The 25,655-nt window shown below is 39.8% G+C and overlaps 1 long non-coding RNA gene across 1 annotated transcript in view; it reads right to left on the bottom strand.

Moving 5' to 3' along the window:
- Positions 1-263: 263 nt before the first annotated feature.
- Positions 264-25,655, bottom strand: part of LOC116442120 — a 53,798-nt gene continuing 28,406 nt past the window's right edge. Inside the window, exons 2-5 of the long non-coding RNA XR_004239409.1 lie at positions 21,672-21,790; positions 20,571-20,668; positions 20,434-20,468; positions 264-383 (exon numbers count right to left, since the gene is read on the bottom strand). This is a non-coding gene — a long non-coding RNA (uncharacterized LOC116442120). The remainder of the gene's footprint in view (positions 384-20,433; positions 20,469-20,570; positions 20,669-21,671; positions 21,791-25,655) is intronic.

Raw genomic sequence — 25,655 nt, 5'->3', positions numbered from 1 at the left:
AATTGAATAACAAAGGAAACAAACAAAAGCCAATTGCACTGAAAAGAACATGCAATAACTCCCAAACCCTGCCGTATATTCCCCAGGCCTGACACGTTCAGAGACAGCTGAGGTGCATGTAGAGTTTCCACCAAGTAATTGAACAGTTCTCCTCTAGATTTCCTAAGAACAAACTCTATTGATTACTGGTTTAGCCAGCACAGAACCAATTTATTTTGTCCCATTTCATAAAAACAGAAACAAAAGCTTTCCTCTTACCCAGGTGAAGAGGTGCACAGGACAAGAGCTTCACAGCTTCATCCTCATAACCTGCTTGCTCCAGTCCACAGATCTGAACTCAGGCTATATCACGCTACTAAATGGAATAATCAGGCCACTCACACCTAATAAAGTACAACTTTATTAACTTAATTCAAGTAATTCCCTTGTGCATGTGCAATTCTTGAGCTCAGTTATAATGACTTTAATGAAGAAAGCAAATCTTTTGCTAGTTAAATGCCAAATGTGCTTTTTCCTTCAAGTTTTTCTTCTACTTTCATTAACAAGCTCCCTTTCCAAATAGCTGTGTGCATGTAAACAGTGAACTCGGACCCGCATGTCCAATTAAACCACCTCATACAATCACAGCATGCCTTGGGATCAGCCACTCAGACATGGCTTTTGAGATTGCTGGTATAAAGTCTTATTTCTTCTTCTGAAACTGAAAAAAAGATCATTTTGCATTCCAGATAAATTAACTCATTGCCAGAATATCTTTCTTATTTTTTCCAATGACAACCAGCAGGACAGAAATCCTAATGTGCTAAGAGACCCTGCAAAAATATAACCCATTATTTGCATTGTACATACTAGGCTTGCGAAACTATAGAACACATGTTTGCTCGTAAATATTAATTGGAGGAAAAGTTCTGGAAGTAATTGTGAAATCTGGGATCCCAATCCAGACCTAAGTTTCATGGCTAGCTCCAGTTAAAACTGTGAGTTAAACTAAAAGTGTCCTCCCCTGCTTTAATGGTCCGTAGGTTTTCTGTATCCCAATGAAAGCAAATATTAAAAAAAAAAAAAAGCTTTGTTTCTTAACAGAAAAAAGACAGCCAAACACAACAACAAAGAAAAGAAATAACCAGCCATCATTTCACATATATTTTATCCAAATGGATGTCCTACATTTAACCATGTTTCATGAAAGAAGCCATTATTCTTTTAATATCCTTTCTTCTTGGAAATAAAATTTGTTTTCTAGCTGATCTGACAAAGCAAGAAGACTGAAAACACCCTTATTTTGTTCCTGGCTTTATTTCATGCTTTGTGGATACACCATTAACACCCCAAAAATTTCTTTGTGTCACACTTCAATAAACTTGACATCTATAATAAAGCTTAAATTATACTTTACCTCTATTAAAACATTTTTTTCCTCTCTGGATCACATCAGCCAAACTCATAAATTAGCATAGCCAATATGTCTACTCTGCTATATACAGTAAATGGAATTGATAAACACTCACCTGTCGTATTTGTACTTTCTGTTAATGTCAAGACACACGCTGCTTACTGAGTATCTCAAAGAAAAGGACTTAAACACATAAAGAAACCTCCTCCTTATTGGCTTTAGGCATTAGCTTAACTGCAAATCCTTCAGAAATCACTTTTCGGCCTGCTATTCTACAGTAGCTCCTCTGAACTCCAGAGGCCATGTCCTCTGCTCATATGAATCACCACTGCTTCACTGACATCAGCTGAGCTTAACAAATATGCAGAAGTTGAGGAGCTCACCCCAGGGGCTGCTGTGCTATCAATTAGGGTGCATATTAGCAATGTGAAATAAGAATAGGAGGGCTTGACTACACTTTTCTCCATATTTGTTTCAGAGTTGAAAAGGTGTTTGAAAGGCCTCATCTTGTTAATGAGCAGATTTTATTAGAATCATAAAATGGCTTGGATTGAAAAGGACCTTAAAGATCTACTTCTAATCCCCCCAGCCTATTCTCTAATATCTAAACTAAACCTACCTTCTTTCAGTTTGAATCCATTCTCCCTTGACCTATCTTTACATGCTCTTGTAAAAAGTCCCTCTTCATATCTTTCCTGGAGACTCCCTTCAGTTGCTGGAAGGCTGCAATTAGGTCACCCCTTAGCCTTTTTTTTTCCAGGCATAACAAACCCAATTCCTGCAGCTTTTCCTGGCAAGAGAGAGCTCCATGCCTCTAATCATCTTGGTGGCCCAGCTCTGGACTCATTCCAACAGGCCAAAGTTCCTTCTGGGCTGGGGATCTCAGAGCTGGATGCAGGTGGCAAAGCTGACCACACTGCTTTGGATGCAGCCCAGGACACATTTGGCTTTCTGGGCTGTCAGTGCACATTGCCAGCTCATGTCCAGCCTCTCATCCACCAGCACCTCCAAGTCCTTCTTGGCAGTTTCAAGACTTCTTTAACCATTAGGTGCCCTTGAGCAGTATGAATGACCTTCCATTTAAAATGAGTGTAATAAATAAGCAAAGACAAATTTTTTAAAAAACACCACCTTTCCCTTTTATCAGAGTGAATGTTTTTTCTTCCCTCCACACAGGATTTTGTCCCTTCTGTACTATCAACAAGTTCGGAGTTTAGTCTTCCACAAACCCACCACGGTAAAAACTGAGATTTCACTACCAAAGTGTTTCAGTGGGACTGACAAAATGAGTGACATCCATCAGAGATGGGTGTTTAAAGGTATGGTGGTGAGTGTTAAAGATCCCATTGACATCCATTTGGATGATCTGCCTAATTTTGTAAATAGGCTCATCACTCACAAGAAAAGCAAATGTTCCAACTGCATGCCAGCATTTGCACAGCACTGCCTCAGCCTACAGTACTTTACATGATGCTGAAAGAAATATGTTGTGTCTGCAAAACACAGCAATCAAAAATGCAGGATTTAACTTAGCTCCCTAGTGTGCATGTGCTGTGACATGGCTTTTATTTACCTGATTCCCCTCTCCTGAAACTCTTCACTCAGAAGGCATGGTAGGGAAATCATTAAGGGAAAAACACATGTGAGTAAGAGGGTCCCTAACTTATTTTACTCAGAAGCTGGATATGCCTAGGGCAACTGTTCTGCACCAAAAGTTCATATGCAGTAGGAACAGTTCTAATGATAATTTCTAATACAAAAACTATTTGCATTGTTTTAAGGAAATGGATGAAAACTGATCATGAGAGAGCTTTCCAACAGAAATGGTGAACATGATTGCACAGACAAACAATGAAACCTGTAATTCTGCACACTTCCTTGATCACCCAAACTCAGAAAGATGAGTCTGTTACCAGAACAGGTGCAGTGAAAGTCTTCTAGTATAATCAGAGGAATGAGGAATCCCTTTTTTTACATAAGAGAACTAAAAAACTTGGCTAACCTAGTCTAAGGCTAAGGGGCATGTGATTGTTGCCTATAAATATATCAGGGAGTGAAAGAAAGAACAGTAGGGAACAAAAATAATTAATCAAAATAAGTACATTTGTACAAGAACTAATAGGTATAAAATTGCCAAAATAGATTTAGACTGAAGACTGTAAGAATTTGTCCAGCCTCCTGAGCTATGAGATTTTTAAATAGTAACAAAGGCAGAATAATGAACCACTTTCTAAAACAGAGCTTGAGAGGTTTCTGTGTAACGTTAGACTACAGAGCAGTCTGTGAGGCTCTGAAAATCACCACCTGGGCATCTAAATGGGATTGCTCATAGTTATAGAAGGTGTCTGGGGATAGCTGAAAGGTCAACTTCTTTACCCCTCTCATCTTAGAGATCTCTTACTCTTTTACTCTCAGATTGCTTTGTGTTCCTAACTTGCAAGAAATAGACTAGATTATATATATTGGCACACCTGTATTTATGTGCTCTTGAACCGAGAACAGCACAGGTGACAAGATGTAACAACAAGAACAGGTGAAGATGCAAATGCAAAAGATAGTCAGAGATCACAAACAAAGAAAGCTTGCTGCAGCATTCAGAATTCAAGTAGGGATCAAAGCCATCAGCCTTTGGAAGGAAATCATACTGCTAATGTTCCCATTCAATCAGACAATGGACACATTTCCAGCTCAATTTGTTAAGTTTGAGTAAGAAGAAAAATAACAAGGACTAATGTTCCTGAACAAGGGAAATTATGCCTAAACTTCTCTGCAGAGGCACAGTGTGGGGAAAAAAACCACGAGCCTTGCTCTGAATACTGCATTCCAGCCATCCTTACAAAGACTTCACATTTCTCCTGACCTTAAGAGAAACATTTTGCTCAGGAGAAAGGAGCAGTTGGAGTCAGGCTTTCCACAGCAATGGGTTCTACCAAGGAAACAGTGGGCAGAAGGCCCTCAGGGTAAGCTCTCTGCAAGCATGAAGTAACACTTTCCCTGTTGGGACAAGGAAGACCTGCAACCTTCTATAGCATGTCTTAGGCCCCAGGAATATTCCATAGCATGGTTTAATTGGAGTGCTGCTTCGTAAGTACAACAGCCACTTGATTTAAACAGGAGCTTCTCTTAAGTTATTTGAATTGAGAGAATGTTGCATGAGGATGACGGTACCACAAGCACTGTCGATAACAGGGCAGAAGGGGGCCCTCTGTGCCACACAGTTATCTTGGATGCAGAGCCGTTCACTTTTGGCACGTTTGGAGGAAGACAGATATAGAAAGGTTAAAACAGAGCAGTGGGAAACAATCCTTATGGCTCTTTCGTCTTTGTTTCCAAAAGTTAGTCTTGTGCTTGCATGCACAAGTCTGCAGATGTTGTTGTGGTACACACCTCCCTCTCTGCCCTTACGCTGCATATTACCACCTAAGACTGAGGATTCAAGTGAATCCAAAACCTGAAACTGAGGAGTTTACAAAACAGAATAAATGTTAGAGCTAAGAAGTAACCTTACATGCCTCCTAACTTACAGACTGCTGAGCAGGCACTGCTGATGCTAAAATGTTTATTAACATGCTCTGCCAGGATATCAAGTAGGTATCTTCTCTATTCCTGAGGTCACATTCTTTTTGACTGTGCTGTCAGACAACAAGATTAGCTGAAAAGCCTGTAGGTATCATGTCTGAATTCATAAGCTCAAATATCTTGCATATGAGGATTTCAAGAGCAGGTGGTCAGCTCATTAAATCCTGATTCACGTCAGCAGGGCCCTCTCCTCCTTTGAGACACTTCTGCCCCCCCCCCCCCCCCCCAGCTCCTCTCCAGCTCTCTGGGCTGGGGATGAATGTGCCTAGCCCTTTGAAAGCATACCAAATACACTCTTCAATATGTTTGGTCCAGTCTCTCAGCACAAAAATCTGCAGCTGTTCCAGAGATGACGAGGCAGGCTTAGGGCAGGGACTAGCCAGATCTGAAATTGCTGGCATCTTAGTTTACAGGACCTTAATCATCTGCATGCAAACCTGAAGGACTACAGATAGAAGGGTTAAAAAATTAAAAAAGCAGAGAAGTGAGATCAAAAACCCCAGTATTTTCTCCATCATTTTTTAATTTGATATTTTTCCCCACATGTTCACAATTGGCCAAGGTAACTGATATTGATCTATGAATAAGACTGTGCTGAAATTACAACGGTTGGCCCTTTTAGATAGCAATTAACAGAAAATTGTCATTACAGAGCCCTCTGTGACAGAACTTTGTGTAAGTGGCCAAAACCACAGGATACATTTCATAATGATCCCAGCCATTATATGAAAATGGTTTTGGCATTGAAAACATGGACAAATAGGGAAAAAACATAGTAACTCTCGTTGTTAAATGTTTTGTAGGTTTTGGTTGGTTGTGTTTGGTTTTGTTTCCTCTATCCCCCTCTCCCCAAGTGAGGTAGCATTTTATTTATGGGGCTGAATTTCCAAGTTTGAAAGTAACACACAAGTCTATTTTTTTTCCAAGTCTGCAAACCTTTCTCTCTCACCTCTTCTTCCATTCCTGAGGGAGCGAAAGTAGCAAAGAGAAAGTTTGCTTCCCTCCTGATCCCCCTACAGGGTCACACAGTTCTTGCAAACAGCTTACTGTTAAAAAGCCTTTGCTCCCTCTACTGGTTATTGTATCCTGATATAGCATCAAAGTTGAGAGTATCTGTGATTTCAATGACAAAGTTTCAACGAACCAAACATAGCTAAATACAAAATCCACAGTCATCCTCTACATAGCCTTCGAGTAAATCCAATTTGCACTTAAATAATCTGGCAGAATCACTTTATTCTCATTAACTTTGCTGGATACGCCTTTGTCTCTAAAAAGATGTAGTGACAATACTACTTCATATTTAAAATTCACTGTGTTTATTTGCTTTGCTTTTGATATTTACGCCTGGAAACTAGTCCTGGGCACATACAGTTGGAACACCTGCGTGTACTTGTCTAGAGTATGCATTGAGCACAGATGGATGTGGCCTGTGGTAAGTGACAAGGACTCACCACAGAGCTCAGCTTCTCTTTCAACTGTTTCACAACAAAAGAAAACTGGAGAACTTTTCTCTGCTTATGGCAAGAATCGTTGTTTCTCGTCTATGAACTAAAGTTTAGAGGGAGAATTTGGCTGGCAGTAATAAAGCGGATTTGCAACGAAGACATTCTTTTGGCTTTTATCAGGCATCAGGAAGAAAGTAATTGCAGTGGCATCCCATGGAAAAAATAATAACAGCAGAATTGTTCATAAATGTTCCGCTACAAGATGCAACTGTGTTGATGGTTTTTTCCATACTCTTTATGTCATGATGTGTGCTGCTTTTGTTTTTATCATGGTTTCAGGCATTTTCACTTGACATCTCAAAATTTTGAACCCATTGGTTATATCTCTTATTCAAGAAGATAATAAGAATCTGCATCCAGCGACAACATTTTTGGTCCGAAGCCAGCATGACTTTGGAAGCTGCTTATATATTCCCAAATTAATCCCCATCCCTTTAACCACAGAAGTTTCACCAGGGGAAGTGTCAGAAGTCATGCAGGTTTCTGGATGATGCCAGTGTGAGGGGAATAAGGCAGACAGAGAAGAGAGGCCTCACAGCAAAACATTTCATTGCCTTCCATGGTCAAATTCATCTACTTAGGACTCAACACAGTATAGATTAAGCCTTGACAACTTTCTGTTCTGGAGAGAAAAATAAAACCCCTTCATCTACTAGGACACAAAGTATTAATAGAGTTCCTCTTGATCTGACAACTGTTGCTAGAAGGAAGTGTCAGCACCAATTCAACATCACAGATTTATGTTTCTGAGTCTAGAATAATCACTGTTCAAGCACCACTAGTCTTCTTCCTCCTTCTCATTTTGGTAAATGGACAGGTTGAAAATATACTTGGCTTTTGTCCACAGACCTGTCTATTGTGCTGGTAAGAGGTTCAAGTCAAACAAAAACCAGTAAGGCCTTAAGTAGATTTTTAAAAACTCCAACCATCAAAAAAGAACCAAAAAATGCATGCTCACTATGAAAAAGAAAAGACAGTCTGGCAGGATTTTCTCCAAGGCACTGACAGGAGTCGGGTTCCTCCTGGTTGCCCATATATCACAGCAAAGTCATGGGATATTTCAGCTGAAGATGAAAAAACCCCAGTTACTTCTTCCCACAGACCTCTCCCATCACTGAGGGGGAGCCAGACTGGATTCCACATCACACTGTAGAGCTGGAGACACAGTGTGGGCATGCTTGAGCACCACTCCAGCACAAAGGAAAAAACAGAGAAAATTCAGGCGGTTACGTCCTGAGCAGCTTGTTCATTTGAGTGTGTTGTGGTGTTCTGCACTGCTGACCAGTGGTGAAGTTGGTCTAACCACAGCCCCCATGCTTTGCCACCTTCCAAACTCTGTGGAACATACACCTAACAGCATGGGGATGTACTTTAGGGGCTTTTAAACAAAGGAGATATATATATACATACACACACATATATATGCACACACACACACACACATATATATATTCATACACACGCATGCATAACTCCTAGAAGGGTTTAATGATGCGTATTACAAGACTGGTTGGTCCTGAAAGTTGAACAAATAATATTGAAATAAATCCCAGAGAAGGTAGAGTCTAGAGTCAATAGCAAAAGATAAATGATGCAGTCACAGGATTACAATAGATCTATTTCTTCTCAGGTACACTTTTTCTCTCATATCTCACCCACATAATAAACAATTTATATGTGTCACAGCTATATAACCTTGTCCATGGCAAAAGAAACCACTGGCACGTAATGTGACAGACCAAAAATGAGCCTGAAAAATCCCATACACAATTGAAACAAGATTTTCCCCATGAAAAAGTAGGAAGAACTTTGAAAAGCTTGAGAAATGCAGTGACCCAGTTGAGATTTCTCCAGAACTGATGATCTAACACAGTCTGTTTCTACAGGGGGTGAACTGAAATCTTTACTGACTCCATGTCATCAGAGCCATGCTTTTAAAACAACCTGAAGAAGTTTAGATCATGCTGTGTTTCAGCAAGATCTGTGTTCCCTTCCAACTGTGCTAATTCCTGCAGACCAGTGATGTTAACAAGTCTTTTAGGTATTTCTCATACCTGGATGTCATACCATGTGAAAAGATATGCTATTTAACACACTATACATACAAGTACTCGCAAAGACAAAAGCTTTTCCTCCCCCTTTCCATGACAAAAGCTATTAGTTCAGTCTGTTGATGATGATAAAAAATTCCAACTTGTGACTTCACCACGGAACTGTTTCTGAAGACATTTTTTATGACACATCAGAAGCCAGGCACTGCTCTCTAACATGTCTGCACGTATAAACCCTGAGCAATTTTGTTACCAGTAAAGTGTGTGAGGCTGTGGTACGTCAGCAACCATTAACAGATGCATTGGAGGAGTCACACAAGACCATGAAATTCCATCTCAGAGCAAGGAATATGCATGCACAGAGAAAATCCACATTTTGAAACACATCTCCCTCAAAACAGCACTAAAATCTAAGTCAGATAAAACCATGATCCATGCTCAGAAGTGAATGTAGTGGCTCAGACAGAGATTGCCTCCTGTGGATGTAAACATACCATTAGTTTCATTAGCAACAGGATTTAAGCACATGTCCAAGAAGTATTTCTGTATCAGGGTATTATCTATCCATCCACTTGCCAAATATGCTGCAGGGCCATTCTCTGAAAGTATCCACATCCATATTTTAACAGAGCCAAGCCTGTGGGGTCAACATGTATAAACTGACACTATGCCAACTTTTTTCTTTTTGCAGAATTACACTGATTCAGAGCAGCTGGAGCTCAGGTCCCTTGACTTTAATTGGAGCTTATATTCACTCTTTGAGTGTTTTGGTCATGCCTTTGGCTAAATGAGTTCCACACTGACTTGTGTAGCCCAGTGGAGATAATATTACTACTGCAATACTATCTTTTGCATGCCTTGAGTAGTTTAGGTGTTAATATTGCAACTAGCTTGTTGCATTTCTGACTTAAAGGGACACATTAATGGCTTAAAATTCCATACATCCTAATCTGAGCATGCATAAAATCCACCAGAATTAATTAAAATGCTAAAACTGATGGATTTTTAAAAATGTCCTTCAAAGAGTTGAACTGAAGTCCCCCTCATATCTAGTAATCATGTATGCTCCCTTCTTCACTCCATAGACATCTCTGCAGATAAAAGCCTGCTAGTTTGCAGTGAGAAGTCACTACCAAAGACACTTATGCAATGAAACGCCTGCTTGTGTGCAGGCAGTTCTCCCCTAACAGGGAGTCAGATGCTTGCTAATTCTGCATCAATCCATTGACCAACACTTGCTCAGTGAAGCAGACATCTGGGTGGAAGTCAATATTTCCTCATTACTTCAGTGTTTAAGTCATGTCAGGACATCAACATGTATACACACAGGAAATCACCAGCAAATTTAAGGGCAATTTTCCAAAAGGCTGAAGAAATGGCTTCTGAACTCCCTTACCTAATCAGCAGGTCAGACTCTTGAGTCCTCATTACATTCGTACAGGGAAGGGCTGCAGAGTTTAAAAACTGGTGAGGTCAATATCTCATACTGCTACAGAACACCTCCAGTTGCCTTAAAAAAAATTCAGGTTCTTACCATGCTGGACACAGCTGGATCAAATTTTGGATCATAACCCTGAAAAATATTCTTACAGGAGAATTATAACGCTAATGTTTCAGACACTCATGCCAGGAAAAAAAAAACACAACAACTGAAAATATCCCTCTAGTCAGAAAACTTACTCCTAATTTTATTTCAAACTTAGTTTTCAGCGTTATAATAAGATCTATATTTAATTAAACTACTGTTTACATTTATATTTCCTTAGAGTTTATTTGAACACAAATTTTGAATTGGAAAAATAGTGGTGTGTAACGCATTCAGCCAAAACTTACTTTTTACCTGGTTAATATGGTGAAGAGGGGAAAGTTCATTTCACCCGCATACAATTTGTTTTAGTTCTCAGAATGATCATGAACTGAAAAATTAATTATTTCCAGAAAGCTGGGCTAAGCGTCACAGAAAGTGGCGAACACGAAAAATCAGTTGCTGCCTCAAAGAGTTTGTAATAAATTACAGAACAGGTGGAAGAAAAGAAACACTATTCTCTTGGCATTACAGCTGACTAGAACTAAGCTCAGAATGATTTACTGAGTTGACCAAAGTCACACTGCAAAGTAGTGTAAGAGACGAGAACTGAAACCAGTTTTGCTCTGTTCCAGACAAAAATATTTACCATGTACTTCTTATTCTTTATAACTATCAGGACACTTAGATTTTGAATTTATAAATATGGGCATATTCTCCATTTTGCACCTTAACAGCAAAGAAACAAATAAATAAATAATCAGGGAAAAAAAGCTTGCAGCTGGTCACGGCTTACATCTCAGTTCTGAGCGAGACTTTCTGATTAAGTATAATGTCCTAGAATATTCAGCAACTGCAGCAACATAAGGGCTGCTCCTGCAAAAAGCAGCCTTAGCTCTGGTTGGAGTTGATTAAAAATGAAGAGGAGTTGAAGGAGACATTTTCATTCATTCAGCGGCTCCACAGTTTTTGACAAATGTTTGGGTTTCCATGGAAAATTACCAATTGGGAAATTTCTTAGAAAGAATGAAATTTATTTCTACTTAGCAAAGAATGAGTTACAAAAAGAAACATATGGCACAAGGGGTGAGATTTCTGTGAACCTTCTGCACAGCTATCACCGCAAGAAATAGGAGCACTTTAATATCAACTAAAGCTGTACAAATACCATTGTTTTTCACTTGCTGCCTGAGTTTGGTTTCAGGTTGCACAAAAGGAAAATATGTGTGGTTTTCTTCTGAAAATGAGAGCATTTTTAAGCAAACATTTGCGGTTATGTCAAAATTCTCAAATTACCCCATTATGCTCCTGAGTTAGAGAAGCACTTCTCTTTTCAAAATAAAAACAATTTTATTTAAAATAAAAGTAGAGATTTAAGGATCTGGGGTTTTTTTCAATGAAAAATCCCAGTTCTTTAATTCTTTTTTTCAGGGTACATGTTGGATAGGAAATCAAAATATATTTGGGTTCGTAAGTAGATTAAGTTAACCCAGATTGGTACTTTTCAATAAATAAAACATTTAACTATAAAACATGCCCCACTCCTGTGTCTTTCTCATTCCGATCTTTAGCTTCTATGTCTTGCATCCAGAGGTATGGGAGAAGTCCCTTCTGTGAAACATCAGTAGAAGGGCAACAAGATCACAAAACCTTTTCCTTCCGCCTTACAACACAACCAAAAGAATGAAGGAGTGAGTAGTAGTGAACAGCCCAAAGTACAAATTTATCTAGTCAAAGATGAATAAATGTAAATCTACTTTGAACATAAATACTTCAAGACATAAATATGGGACTGGGCTCATCAGCTGGAGGCTTTAAGGAAATTCCCATCACTTACTACAGCACTACAGCTGTGACAAAATTAATGTGGGTTTGGGATATTTTCATAAAGCAAAATATTTATAAGAACAAAAGCATTTCATACAGTAAGAGTGTGTGAAATAAAGATGCTGCCTTCTTTGGGAGCATTTGCTTGGGACAGCTATGGTTACAAAAGTAAATTTACACTAGAGCAGGTAAAGAAAACGTATAACGCCCGGTTGTGGGAACAGCCATCAGACAAAAGATCTAATATGAAGCTGATAGTCAAATTTATCCAAGGCTTGACATGTTATATGCTAAATCCTTAATAATATAATGTAGGGGTAAATATGAAAACAGAAGCAGTGTAAACAAAAAAAATAACTAGACTATGTTGGAGGTAAATGAATACAAGAAACTTCTAATCATATGGGGAGTGACGAAATTACTAAGAAGAATCATCAGAAGAAGGGATCAATGCCATTTGAAGATGTGAATTTTCCAAATTTATGAAAGGGACTATTTACAAAATCACAGAAATGAGAAATTAAATTTGTAATTTGAGTCCTTGTTACCTGATGTGCTGATAGCTTAAGTGCCTCAGAGGAGATTCAATCATCTTTTGTTTGCATCATTTTTACAAGCAATTATGCTTGAACCTTCTACCAATTACCAGGAAAAAACTCCTTCCACAACTAGTTTCTTCTGTTTTTATTTCGCTTCCCACTGCAGCACTGGAGCGTGCCACAGTTAGACAGAAAACACTGGGCTGTGTAAACTGGCTCGCCAGACACACAAAATCCTTTTAGGCAAACAGTGGCATTCATAAGCTCAGGAAACAGGCAGAAATCAGTTTATGTAACAATTTTCCCTACAGTCATATTATGTGGATCAATTATCCCTGCCCATATTAGAAGGTGTTGGAAATTTATTGTCTTTGATGTCCTTTCCAACTCAAACCTTTCCATGATTCTATGAATAAGGACTGTTTTCACATCCACAGAGGTACCCTCAGTTTCCTAAAATCATCTGAGAATTTTACCCAGTAGATTTCTCATGTAGATTCTAGCCCTTGACCATGGCCTTGATCACTTCTGCAGCATATCACACTTGTGGTGGTTTGAGAGCTAGGAAGCATTTGCCATCCATAGCGAGTACAGGATATGGAATGATTCCTCCTTGGTCCCTCTGCAAGCCTTGATTTTCCTGTCCTGTGTTCGCTCCACTCTCCAGCTCACCCTTCATTTTACTGAAGCATTCTTTTTTGATGTAAAGCAGTATATAAGAGAGAATATTTTTACCTGAGTCAACCAACTTACTATACACTATAATTTAGGTGTGGACATTTTTCATTACTATGGTAATATATTTTCTAGTGGTCCTAATACTGTAAAAATGACAAAATTACTTTCTGAGCGAGTTTTTCATGGTTTTTTTTTCCTTAGGTGAGAAACCTTCTGGCAACAAAACCCTAACATGAGGGCCGTTTCACTCCTCTGATCCTTTGCAGAAGCGTTGCTGAGTTTGCAGTTCTATAACTCAAGATACATTTTTCACTCCTATGACAGGTGGCTCCACATACACAGGTGTGCTGGGGATTGTGGAGCAGTCTATCAGCCTGTCAGCTGGTGTAGTCGTCCCACTAATAGACTGCCAGCTCTCCTTTGTTATCCTGGAAACCTATCTTTATATTTTCCTCTTTATTTTCCCCTCTATTTTTTTGATTTTGAGTGATTTTGCTCCTATTGTGAACAAAGCTGTTGCAAGTTAAGTTTCATTATTAATTCTTCGTCAAGTCTGTATGGGCAGTCCAGTGTGCTTTAAAATATCCGTGCCTCCTCATAAAATACCCCACAACTCCTGCTTGAACATATGTGATGCCCTACACATGCTCAAAACCCCAGTAACCTCTTGGCTTGCTTAGTGAAATGAATTTTCTTATTGCAGTGTCGGTCAAAAAGGTTCTTCATTTCTCTGGGATTTTAAAGATATTATGCAGAGACAACACCCTGGTTTTCCAAAGGAAATCACAAGAACAAAAGAAAATGTTAAAGACAGAGCCCAAAGCCTGTATGTTTTTGTTTTGTGCTGCTCTCTGCAGATATGCTTTAGATACAGGGATTGCATACAGAAAACCTATAAGTTCAGTATATCACCTTACCATGGCTTATTTTGACTTGCTGAAACCATTTCAATGACTTGATAAAAACATACGTATTCCAGGGCAGCCTAAGAAAATTAGGCCTGAGCTGACAATTAACAGCATAACACGAGAGAAGAGATGTGCATTCAGCCAAGACCCTGGTACAGAATTCCTAAAATCATTTACTGTTTAAAACACTGAAAAGCAAAAGTATGATTAATCTAAAAATTACTCTAATCCCAACTGAGCTTGTTTACCTTTTGCCCCTCTGACACAGTAAGATTTAAGTTACTCTCATAGTTTAGCTCATAAGACAACTCCATGTCATTAGTTTGTTAGTAGTTCTGTTACAGACAACACAGTGCTCCAATATCACTGCAAGGGAAAAAAACCAGCAAGTGCTCAGAGCAGAAAACCAAAGCCGATTAGCTCCATGGAGACTTGTTTCTACATCAGACTGCATGGCTTATTGCTTCTGAAAAAGACTGCAGTGTCAGGCACGCCAGGCTGGTGACACTGAAATTACACAGACACGCACACACAAAAATCAATTTGTGAGCAAAACCAGCTGAAGACTGTGTGTGAAATCTGCCCAAAGCAAGGTGGGGGGAAGTGGAGGGGGGCATTTACATTGCTGTGTACTTAACCCTGGTCTCAGGTCGTCGCAATGCTGACAAAGGTGGACACTTTTTGGTACCTGTATCTCTGATCATTGCATTCAAGCAGCTCCCTCTTAAGGTCCTGACTTTATAAACTTTTCCAATTCAGCAGACACTTAAGCATCTCTTTCAACCTGTTCAAGTGGCACATAAGCAGGTTCCAAAGTGCTTTGATGAATAGCATGGATCAAAGTATGTGCTTAAATGTTTTGCTAAATAATTAAAAATTGGCTTGAGAGCTGGCATAAAGGCACTCACTGATGATTACCAATCTTTATGAAAATTAAATGAAGCAATTAAGCTTAGCTTTCCTATCTATACTCCCAGAAAGGCCTATTAAGTCTAGCATACAAGCTCTGGTTATTGGAAATTTCAGGATCAGTAAGTCTAGGGTTAGTTAAAACAACATTGCCTTTTTATAGAAAGGCCTTGATGTGGACAAGGTGCTTTGTATATCTATTACCTCAAGGTAAACTGTGGAGGAAGGCTTTTGACAAACAGCCTAACAACATAAAATAAAAATTATTATATCTTTGTCTTCCTTAGGATTGTATCTTGAAATAGGTGACTACAGCTACAAAAACTATAGACTCTTGCGGAGGCAAGGCTGGCATCCCTACTTTCATTTGCACCCATTCCCTTTCGCATGCCTTCTTCAAAGTCTCTGAGAATTTCACTTTGCCTGACCCTTCCTACACTTGTGTTAATCCCCAAACTGTAATCTTTCTAAACTTGAACAAAACCAGTTTATCTATGCAGGACTTTTTATTCAGACAGCAAAGCTAAAACCAAAAACAGATGAATGAGCAAAGTCTACAGGGACAGGAGACAAGTCTGTTCTCCACGCAAGGGCCTGCTAAGTATTACACTGCCTAAAAAGATCTGCAGAAACATTTGAATTCCATAAAAAGTTGCCAGCTGAACTGAGTTTATATGTACTTGAAAAAGGCTGAGTTTATCTTGTGAATCTTATTTCAGTCTGTTTTGCTCAGTTGTCCTTTACCATCAGCACTAAGCCCCAGAAAAGTTCATGTTTTCCTTATGTAAAACCACATCAAAATCATATGGTAAGAGAGTCCTTCATACTGAAAAAGGAAAACCATACATGGAAGAGACAAACATTAGAAAAGTGTTAAGAAATTTTCATGGTATCCCTGAAGATGAATTAAAAACACACTCGTACTTAAACATAAAAGAAAAAATGTAATAAACAATGCACGGGCAGAGTCCTACCACACTGTGCAGTTCTGACGTGGAGTCTGAAAAGATGTGTTACAGGCAGACTTACATACTCTTGCACCAGCACTAATCCTGAGAGCTATTGCACTGGGCACCTCAACCCAGTCCTGGCTCTACTGTCCAAAGGTGGCCCCTGAGCACCTGCAATCCAGGATGGCCACAAAACAATGCTGAGGCTGTTTCTTCTCTCACCACCATGGGAAATTTCCACTCTTGCAAGGAATCTGTTCTGCCTCTGGCATTCCTGCTTTCAGTTTAACTCCTTCTTGTAGTTGGGCCTTCTTGCCCTGTATGCCAGATCATTCCTCAGTCAAGTTACCACTGCCAATTATAACCTCCCCTTCATTGGAAATAGATGCCATCAGACAAGGCTTGCCCAAAATTGTACACCCAATTAGAAGCAAGATTAAGAGTAATACCAAGATCTCATCACTGCTAAAATGTCATCTGCTAGACTAAGTGCTAATGACTGCAGGACAGCTCTCACTTGGAAAGGATGTGCACCTTGTTAAGACAGTTATTCATTGTATTACTATTTAAAGAAGATGGAGCAAAAGAGTACGTGGAAATATAGGGAAATTGAAGTTATGAACAGAGAGCAGCATAGAAAAGTGAGGAAAAAGTTCCATCATCATATAGGACGACACATGAAAGCAGAGGTTAAAATCAAGGCTAGAATATGCTGGCCTAAGTTATCACCAAGACATTCAGAGTGAATCTAATGCTCTGAAGTCCATGAAATGTCCTCTGCAGCTGAGGTTTAAAATATCACAGTTTCTTTAAAGTAAGAGAGTATAGATGAGCATTCAAATGACTGCTGCTGGGCTCCTGAAATTCAACTTTCAGAAACACGCAGTCTTGTAATACACATAACTAAAATTTACCTTCTCAACCTGTCTGGAGTCAGATCTCTGATTGCTTTTGCCAACAGGGAGTCTGGCCTCTTGAAGCAATGCACATCTATATCTGCCAACCCACACCCAGGAGGTGATGAACTAAGCCCTACAAACTTGTTTCTTTCTCTCTCTCTACTTCATTTTTATTTCTAACAAAACGCTCCTGTGAACAATAAATATGTAACTTTCAGAATTAAAAATGGGCTTTGGGTTTAGTAGATGGCCTCAGCCTAGTTATAGTATCAGCAATTTTTCCTCTCTAGGGAGTAATTAAGGGAAAGCTCTGACCACAATGCTAAACTGTGATAATGACAGAATTTAAAATCATTTTCATACCACATGCTGCATTGCAGTTCATTTCCATATGCTCTGCCTTCAATGAAGGTGTCAAGCATATAAAGTCTCCTATGCAAAAAGATGACCAAAGTCCCAATGCCTGGAAGGAAGCTCAGGGGAAAGACACACATTGTCATACTATATGTGATAAGGTCTCCACATTATGAAGTTGGCAGGTGGGAAGTAAGAAGGCCCTGAAGATTTTGACTATATTTGTCTCTGTCACACAGTTAGCACCTGAGATTTGTGATGTTTTGTTGGAGATTCACCTGGGCTATAAATCATTTGTTAATAGTGGACATTCAGTACACAGCTACTGCACTCACACTAAAGCTGCTGAATAGTTATGGTGAAGCAAAATTTCATGGTTCACACTTTGCAACACATTGTAGTTGAGACTATCCCCTCTCTGCAATGCCATATAGAGAAAAAAATAGCATTATAGCCACTTTACCTAAAAGGTCGCTGTTAACTGGGGTGCAGCATTGCCTTGACAGTTACATTGACACTAATTCCAGCTCTGCCTTTTTCAGCAGAAATGAAAAGACCCTTAGGGGAAGGTCATTTGCCAGACATTACATCTTGGGCTGCAAAACAAAACTATTCACAAGACAAATGGGGACACCAAGAGCAGCCTCAAATAATATTTATCTCTGAAAATGATACAGCTGAAGAAATACTCTGGGGAAAAAAAACCAACAACCAACCAAATTAAAAAACAAACAAACAAAAACCCAAACAAAAACCCAAACACAACCAAATAAAAACAACAACAAAAAAGGCAAGCAGCTTCTCAGAGGCAGAAAATAGCTTTGTATAATTCATTCAAGTTTTGTCTCTTATTTTGATCACCTTCAAGTTCACTAAAATCAGACCCAGCTATGTAAGGTGGTAGATGAATAAATATTTATCACACACAGAACTGGTGATCGTACTTGGGAGATCTTCCTAGAGGAGGTAATAGAATAACAGAAGGGAAGGAGGTTGACAGAATTGGGAATCAGAAACATGGTTAGTGTGGTACATGGAAGTAGCAAGGGAGGCAAACATCTTACAAGAAGAAGGAGTGGAGAGAAGTGGGAGCAGGAACTTGGTGAAGGGCATGGGGAACAACACATGGATTGTCAGAAGTAAAACCTCTAGGCTCATAGGAACAAGGCAAGGTTAAAAAAGAAACGTATTAAGCAGCGAAAACCACCCACTGAAGAGTTGAAAATGGGTCCCCTGTATACAGCTAGGCAAAAAGGATCCTGAGGTGCACCAAAGGAATTGTGACCAGCAGGTCAAAGGTGATTTTCACCTTCTACCTCACTCTCATGAGATGCCGCCTGGAGTGCTGCATCCAGCTCTGGGGTCCCCAATGTAAGACAGACGTGGACCCATTGAAGCGAGTCCAGAAGAAGCCACAAAGATGATCAGAAGGATGGAACACCTCTTCCGCAAAAACAGGCTGAGAGAGCTGAGGTTGTTCAGCCTAGAGAATAAAAGGCTTCAGGGAGCATATTCCAGCACCTAAGAGGGGCCTATGAAAAGGCTGGAGAGGGACTTCTAACAAGGGCATACAGAACAAGAGGAATGGCTTTAAACTGAAAGAGGGTAAGTTTAGATAAGACATTAGGAATAAATTCTTTCCTGAGAGGGTGGTGAAGCATTGGAACAGGTTGCCTAGATTAGTTGCGTATGCCCCACTCCTGGAAGCGTTCAAGGCCAGGTTGGATGGAGTTTTGAGCGCCTTCCACTGTTCTAGTGTGGAAGAAGTTGTCCCTGCCCACAACCAGGGGTTGGAACTAGATGACCTTGAAGGTTCCTTCCAACACAAATCATAAAGAATAAAAAGGACTCAGACAACCCAGAAGCGCAAGGGATTGTGGAGTTATTAGGTAGAGACAATGAGCAGAAGGGCAGATGACACATTCCTCCTCAGCCTGGATCAGAGAAAAAGAGTCCTGAGGCTCACCACTCTAAGTCACCCACAGATCTCCACAACACGGAAACTCTTTCATTCCCCTTTTGGGTGCTCATTCACACAGGGAACAAAGATCTGACACTGCAGCACCTTTGTTCCAGTACCAGGTTTGGAGCATCAGCCAGAAGAGCCTCTCTCTCAATGGTTTTTACAGCTGTCTGTATGATGGTACAGTACAAAAACAAAATGAGGGAAGAGAATGGATTGCTGTTCCAAGCAGCCTAAAAACGCGTCTTAAGTAACAAGAACTCTATTAAAATAGAATTATTGTGGTTTAAAAAGTCAGTCCTCATAACTTAGAAAATCCTTAATTTTGGTAATTTCCAATTCTGAAATGTTCCATTCTGAAATGTTCCAATTCTGAATTCTTGTTTTGATGTACCATTATGGTAGCATTATCTGTGTATAGTAATTGTGCATGTTGCTCCTGTGAAATCATATTTCATACTACTTTATGCCTCCTAGGGCAGGAAGAAATGTGGGGGGAAAAATAACCAAAACAAGACAGCAAAATGTCGAAGAATAATGCTGATGTATATGTATCCCAAAAATAGGAAGTTTTGAATATACCCATTTTAAATCAGAAAATTAGTCATTCAGTTATACAGGCTCAGAATATTTGCTTCCAGGACAAACCTAGAAAGATACCGTACTTTTCACCTTGGTGAAAACTTATATCTCACTAATTCTTTGAGGTTCCTCCATTTCATCTCAAATCATTCGTCTCTAAACACAGCAAACACAGCAAAACCTGTCACAAAGGCTTGAAAACTTATTTCCTTTGGGTTTTTGTTTGCTTAACATGGTCTGTCAAGGAATCAATACCTATTCTCATATGCACACAAAGACAAGTAATCTTAAGCATGCATATGAATAAAAGACAAGCAATAGATTTTATGCAATTGGGACACTGCATAATCTAAGTTTGTAAACCCCTTTAAAGACCTTTATAGAACTAATTATAAAGGTAGGAAAAGGTCTATCTCAACTAGGACCATACTTGCTTATGTAATATTTTGGTGCAAGTTTGATGACGAGGCAAATTTTAAATTCTGTGTGAAACCAATGTGTCAGAAAGGAAATAAAATGTTCTATGTGCAACGCTTCAGGAAAGGCCTGGCCACTCACGACTGACAAACTGGCTGACAATTTTTCAAACCCTCTATTTTCTTCTGTTATGCAGAAGGATAGATTAAAATCTCCAGTAGCATTCTGAAGACATCTCATTGATTGCGAGAATCCTGATAATACAGTCAGGAAGTGGAACCAACAGTATGTGATTTGTCACTACCCCTAAAAGAGAGATTAAATTTCAGTAACTACATTTCAAATACTTACAATCAGCATTACAGCAAAAGACTTCAAACACTCCCCTTCAAAAAAAAAAAAAAAAAAAGAAAAAAGAGCACTTTTATGAGTATAAAGGTTACATTTATTGAGCATATTTTTGTATGCTATTATTCACCAAGACCTACCTTATTTAGTAGAAATGATCCATTTGATCTTCTTTATAAATTTTGCATTGAAGTCCAAGTTCATGCACATTATGATAACTAATATCTTCTTTCTACTCCTGGAAGAGAGGCCCCATAATTATATCATTAGCACAGTGAGCATAGTTCCATTTTTCTCCTAGAGCAATACTACATACATAAGAGCAAAGTCTGGCTTTACGTCCAGAATCTCAAGAGTGTCTCTGGACAAGAACAACTTCTCACTACACAAATGTGAGAAAGGCAAAAATTATACAGAGATGGTGTGAGTTACACGAAGGTTAGGCCAAACGATTTCCTGCCAACAGGGTAGACAAAGAAACAGGAATGAACGGTGAGAATTTTCATCAATTCATCAGACTTCGTTGGCTTAACAGGATTTAGATGTTCTGTGCATATAAATTATACCCATTTATTCACAGTGTGTTACCGGTCAACAACTGCATGAATATTCTCAGCAGAGCTGAGGCCTTCTGCATGTCTTGCTGTAATAAATGTGGAGCTTATGAAATGGTTGGATAAGAAATGAAACAAACAATGAATTATTTCTCTTTTGAGGACCAAGAGAAACTCTTGTTTCGTTTTGCTCTTAACACACAGGGATGACCCACGTGAATCAAAACAAGGGAAAAAGTTTACACAAACTGAAGAACCAAGAAGTGCTGACGTTTTGCATAAGTTTTAGCCTCCTTTTTGTGCTGTGCTCCTTGATAACAAATTGTGATCTGGGGACAGCTTCTGCAGTGGATCAGTGGTTTTGACTGTGAATTACTCTGGTGACCCAGAAGTCAGTAAAAAGCCTTTGTTCTCCATTAGGAATGTTTTACTGAGACATTCAGCATATTTCCAGCAATAAGTAAATAAGCCTATAATTCAACTCCTTTCACCTATAGATCATGAAGAGCCATTGACCACGATAAAAGACATCAGACTGGCATTTTAGGTTGTACCCAGATGCAACCAGAAGTGACAGACACCTGAACCAGATGCCACGTAGGCAGCACATAGTGGTATACCACAATTATTAATCAAGGAGGAGACAGAGAGCTAGAGACACGAATGAAAAGATCTAAGTGCACTTACACATCACCAGAGGAATAAAAGGGGAGTGTAGCAGACAGTTCTCCTAAATTGCCAGTATTTTCATCATTTTACTTGGAAGCAGTGGATTCTGCTGCCAGAGTTTTGATCCAACCTGTTTTCTTGTTTAAAAGAGTGGGAAAGATACTGAGTTTATTGTAGCATAGCGCAGAAAGTTAATTTATGGCAAATGGCCTCAGCAAATGCCTGCAATCAATGGCTTGAGTATGGCTCAATTTATTTTCCCTCATCAAGGGTGAGTCCCAGAGCCCAGGTGAATATTTATGTTTGGCAAATACTTGATTTAGCAATGACAACATTAAAGCATGTCTTTTTTTATTATTCCCCTGCCTCTATGGTCTCTGCTTTCCTGTAATTCATTTTTAAAAAAACAACAAAAAAAACCAATCGAAGTCACCAACACATTTCCACACAAAATTTTCCAAGAGTCCAGACTCTGAATGAAGGTCATCTTTCACATTTGCAAGGTTCCAAAGTAAACGTGCTGTTGGGGTTTTAGTTTAGTCTTAGTTTTTTCCTGTTAAAGGAATTTTCTCCCATATGCATGTTGCTAGGGGACAAATAGCTGTACTTAAGAAAGACAAAAAGGGAAGTGGGGCGGGCCTGGCTACTCCTTTGTCTACACCTGGGTGTGGGGTCAGTTCGCTCTGAGCGTCCGGAGAGAGAAGCTGCAGAGAAAGGAGCTGCTGCTTCTTTCTTTTTGGCCGTTCTTTCTTTCTGCTGGAAGCAACGCCGGGACCCCAAAAGCCGCTTTCCCTGCCCTGCTGGAGGCCGAGCTGTGACTGCCCTGCTCCGCTGCTGCTCCGAGCTTTCGCTACGCTGTAGCCCTGCTCGCCCTGCCTGCCTGGGCCTCCGTGGGTTTTTTCCCATCTGGATACATCTCGTCTGCCACCCGGGATTTGCGTTCGTCCCTGCCGCTCCAGCCTGCCGTTCCAGCCTGCCGCTCCAGCCTGCTGTTCCTGAGAGTCCGGGATCGGCTGCCCAGGGGTTTGTGAAGCCTTTGTTCCATCCCTTCCCGGGATCCCAGGGCACCGGTGCCGCGTGCTCCCCGAGCTCGCTCCGGAGCGCCCCCTGCAGCCGCGGGGGAACCATCGCACCTGCCCTGCTCACCGGGAGCCGCCAGCGCCCCTGCCGGCTGCGAGCGGAACGGCACCCGAGGGGAAAGGGCCCGACAGCCGAGAAGGCTGGCACTGGGTTTGTGTTTGCTGTTACTGCCATAGTTGTTGTTGTTCTGTTTGACTGGTTATATATATAGAGAGAGAGAGAGAGAGAGTAAAGAACTGTTATTCCTATTTCCCACATCTTTGCCTAAAGGCCCTTGATTTCAAAATATAATAACTTGGAGGGAAAAGGGGTTATATCTGCCACTTCAAGGGGGGCCTCTGCCTTCCTCAGCAGACACCTGTCTTTCAAAACCGAGACACGTGCAATCTATACAGTTCTTTTATACCAGAAAAACTTACACTCACTGAAGTCTAAGTCACATAGCATCTTTCTGTCGATATTGCATGTGCGTTTCAGGTATGTCACAGCCATCAAACTAGAAATGTATGGCTTGAACCTTGCTGCTCTTTGTGCCAGGAGGTTTTTTAGCCTGTGTCCAGCTGAAACTCAGTCTTCTAGTCTCTAAAATCCTCAAAACTATAATCAGTATCTTGAAATTTAGCTTGAAAGGCCTATTTTAATTGAATTCCTCAAAAGAATTCAAAGCTTTTAATTAAGAAAAAGCAAACAGCTTTTAAGAGTCTGGTAAGACTGGTAAGAAGCATTTCCACAGACTTCATAATCTAATGGTAATTTAGAGAAAATGCTTTGAAACCATAGTTTGAAACTGCTGCTTGAAAGCCATGGTCACTCCTTCTGATTTTTACTATTTAGGAAATATAAGCAAAAACCAGTGCAAGCCAATGCAAGTGATAAGCCTACCAAATTTTTTAAGCATTTATATGATACATAGCTTTATATGATAAGGCCACCCACTCACCAGCTGCAGCTGAACAAGCCATGTGCTAGCAGAGACAAATAGATTTACAATAAGATACAAGTATGTAATCCAATAATAAATAACTACACCAAAATCGTAAACCAAAAAGTTTCCTAAGTTTTAAAACAAAGTTAGGATGGGGAATTATTTTACCCATCCTCTTCTTGGGATGCAGAGTCACATTGAGCCTTACTCTTGCAGAGAGATTGCCCTTTGAATAGAAAGCCATTTGTCAGCAGCCGAAGCTTCACTGCATTACTATCTAGGGTTGGGCACATCAGTTGGATACTGACAACTGAGGCATCAGAGGCACTGGGAAGCAGCAGGAATACTGATTATGGCACAACTGCATATGGAAAAAGGGTAAGAATTCTAGCCCATGGAGGATTTTTATGGAAGCTGTAGTCTGCTGGACCAACCTTTTATTGATGATGTAGCCACAGGGGCTCATTAGGCATCTGCAAACTACAAGGATTCTATATATAGCCCAAACAACAGGTAACTGTAAATTGTAGCATTTGCCTTTGTATCTGGAAACTGGAATTAATTCTACCAATCCCTACCAATCCTCAGGCTGCAAACCTGTTCTTTGACTTCTGTGCCTTTGACCACAGCCATGAATAAGCCTTGCCTCTTTCTCTGGCAACTTTCCATTCAGCCTAAGTGCCATTCATTACATAAACCTAAAATTCAGCATCTCAACCAAGAAGAGCAGCTTTTAGATTTTAACCATGGTTTGCAATATTTAACAGAACCTACCTATTTTCTGGCACTAACTGGCTTCAATTGTCATTGCTAAGCTAAATCTCATTTATAAATCAGCTGAATAAGGGAATAATTAACAAAACAGTAATGAAAATATGATGTCATGTTACTGGTGAAGGAACACGGAGAATTTCACAGTGGGTCATAATGGGAACACTATTCAGTATGGGAATTCTTCCCAGTTTAAGAGGCATGTCCCATTAAGAGATACATGATTTATTTCACATTTTGATTGTCTTCTAACCTATGACTTTTGTCTTGTCATATCAAGCACACTGATAACAGGGAGGAACCAGAAGTGTTAATTGAACATCCAGGTGATAAAGACTAATATATCCCTGGATTTCTACCTGGTGAGTACATTTTAATAGGTAAGGGGAAGTAAGCAAAAGCCAGGCAGGGTGACTCATCAGTTCTAGCAATGTAAGAAAATTAGATTTTAAGTGGAAAAAGATGTTTCCTAGGAAACAGCATGATCTGCTTGTGGAACATCAAACAAGAGCAATTTCCTAACAACAGCCGTGGCTAAATTGATCTACTGCACCTCAAACAGCTTTATCAGTGAGAGAGAGATTGAGTCCCTTTTATATTTTCTTAGTTACCATCATCAATTTGTCTATTATTTGACTCCTTCAGCTGTTACCTTTCTGACCCTCCACAAGTACAAGTATGATATTTGCCATTATCTAATTGGAAAGCACATTTTGCTTTCCTTCATCTTTTCTGTCTCTCTTTTTTGCAGCAAGCTCTGGATTCCATTATTGCTGCTGCCACTGAGCCAGAAAGATGTGAGCACGTACCATGGTATGCAGCAGGCATCAGCTCAAGCAAGTGTTGTGTTTGAAACCCTCCACTTTGCAGCAATGAGAAGTGAGCTGCAACATAAGCAACCTCCTGGGCTCCCTGCTCTGAGACATTCAACCTACAGTACATTCAGCCCACCTATACAATTCACACTGGACCAAAATCAATGTCTTTCCCTTTATAGAACACTGTCAACATTTTCATTCCAATAAATTACAACCCTTACATTTCTATGAAAGCATATGACACTTTGCATTATGCACAAAAGATACCAAGTATTTTAGATGCTTGGGAGGAGAACATTTGTTCTCCTTGATCATTTCCAATGCAGATTGTTCAATATGCATAAGTTATAGCTGATGCAATGCAGAGACTGTCTTCAGAGCATGACCATGGATTTCTGAGCATAAATC

This window comes from Corvus moneduloides, chromosome 1 (assembly GCF_009650955.1).
Source record: "Corvus moneduloides isolate bCorMon1 chromosome 1, bCorMon1.pri, whole genome shotgun sequence".
NCBI classification, from domain to species: Eukaryota; Metazoa; Chordata; class Aves; order Passeriformes; family Corvidae; genus Corvus; species Corvus moneduloides.
Note: the sequence above shows the minus strand (reverse complement) of the source record. Positions and strands in the feature narration are given on the sequence as shown.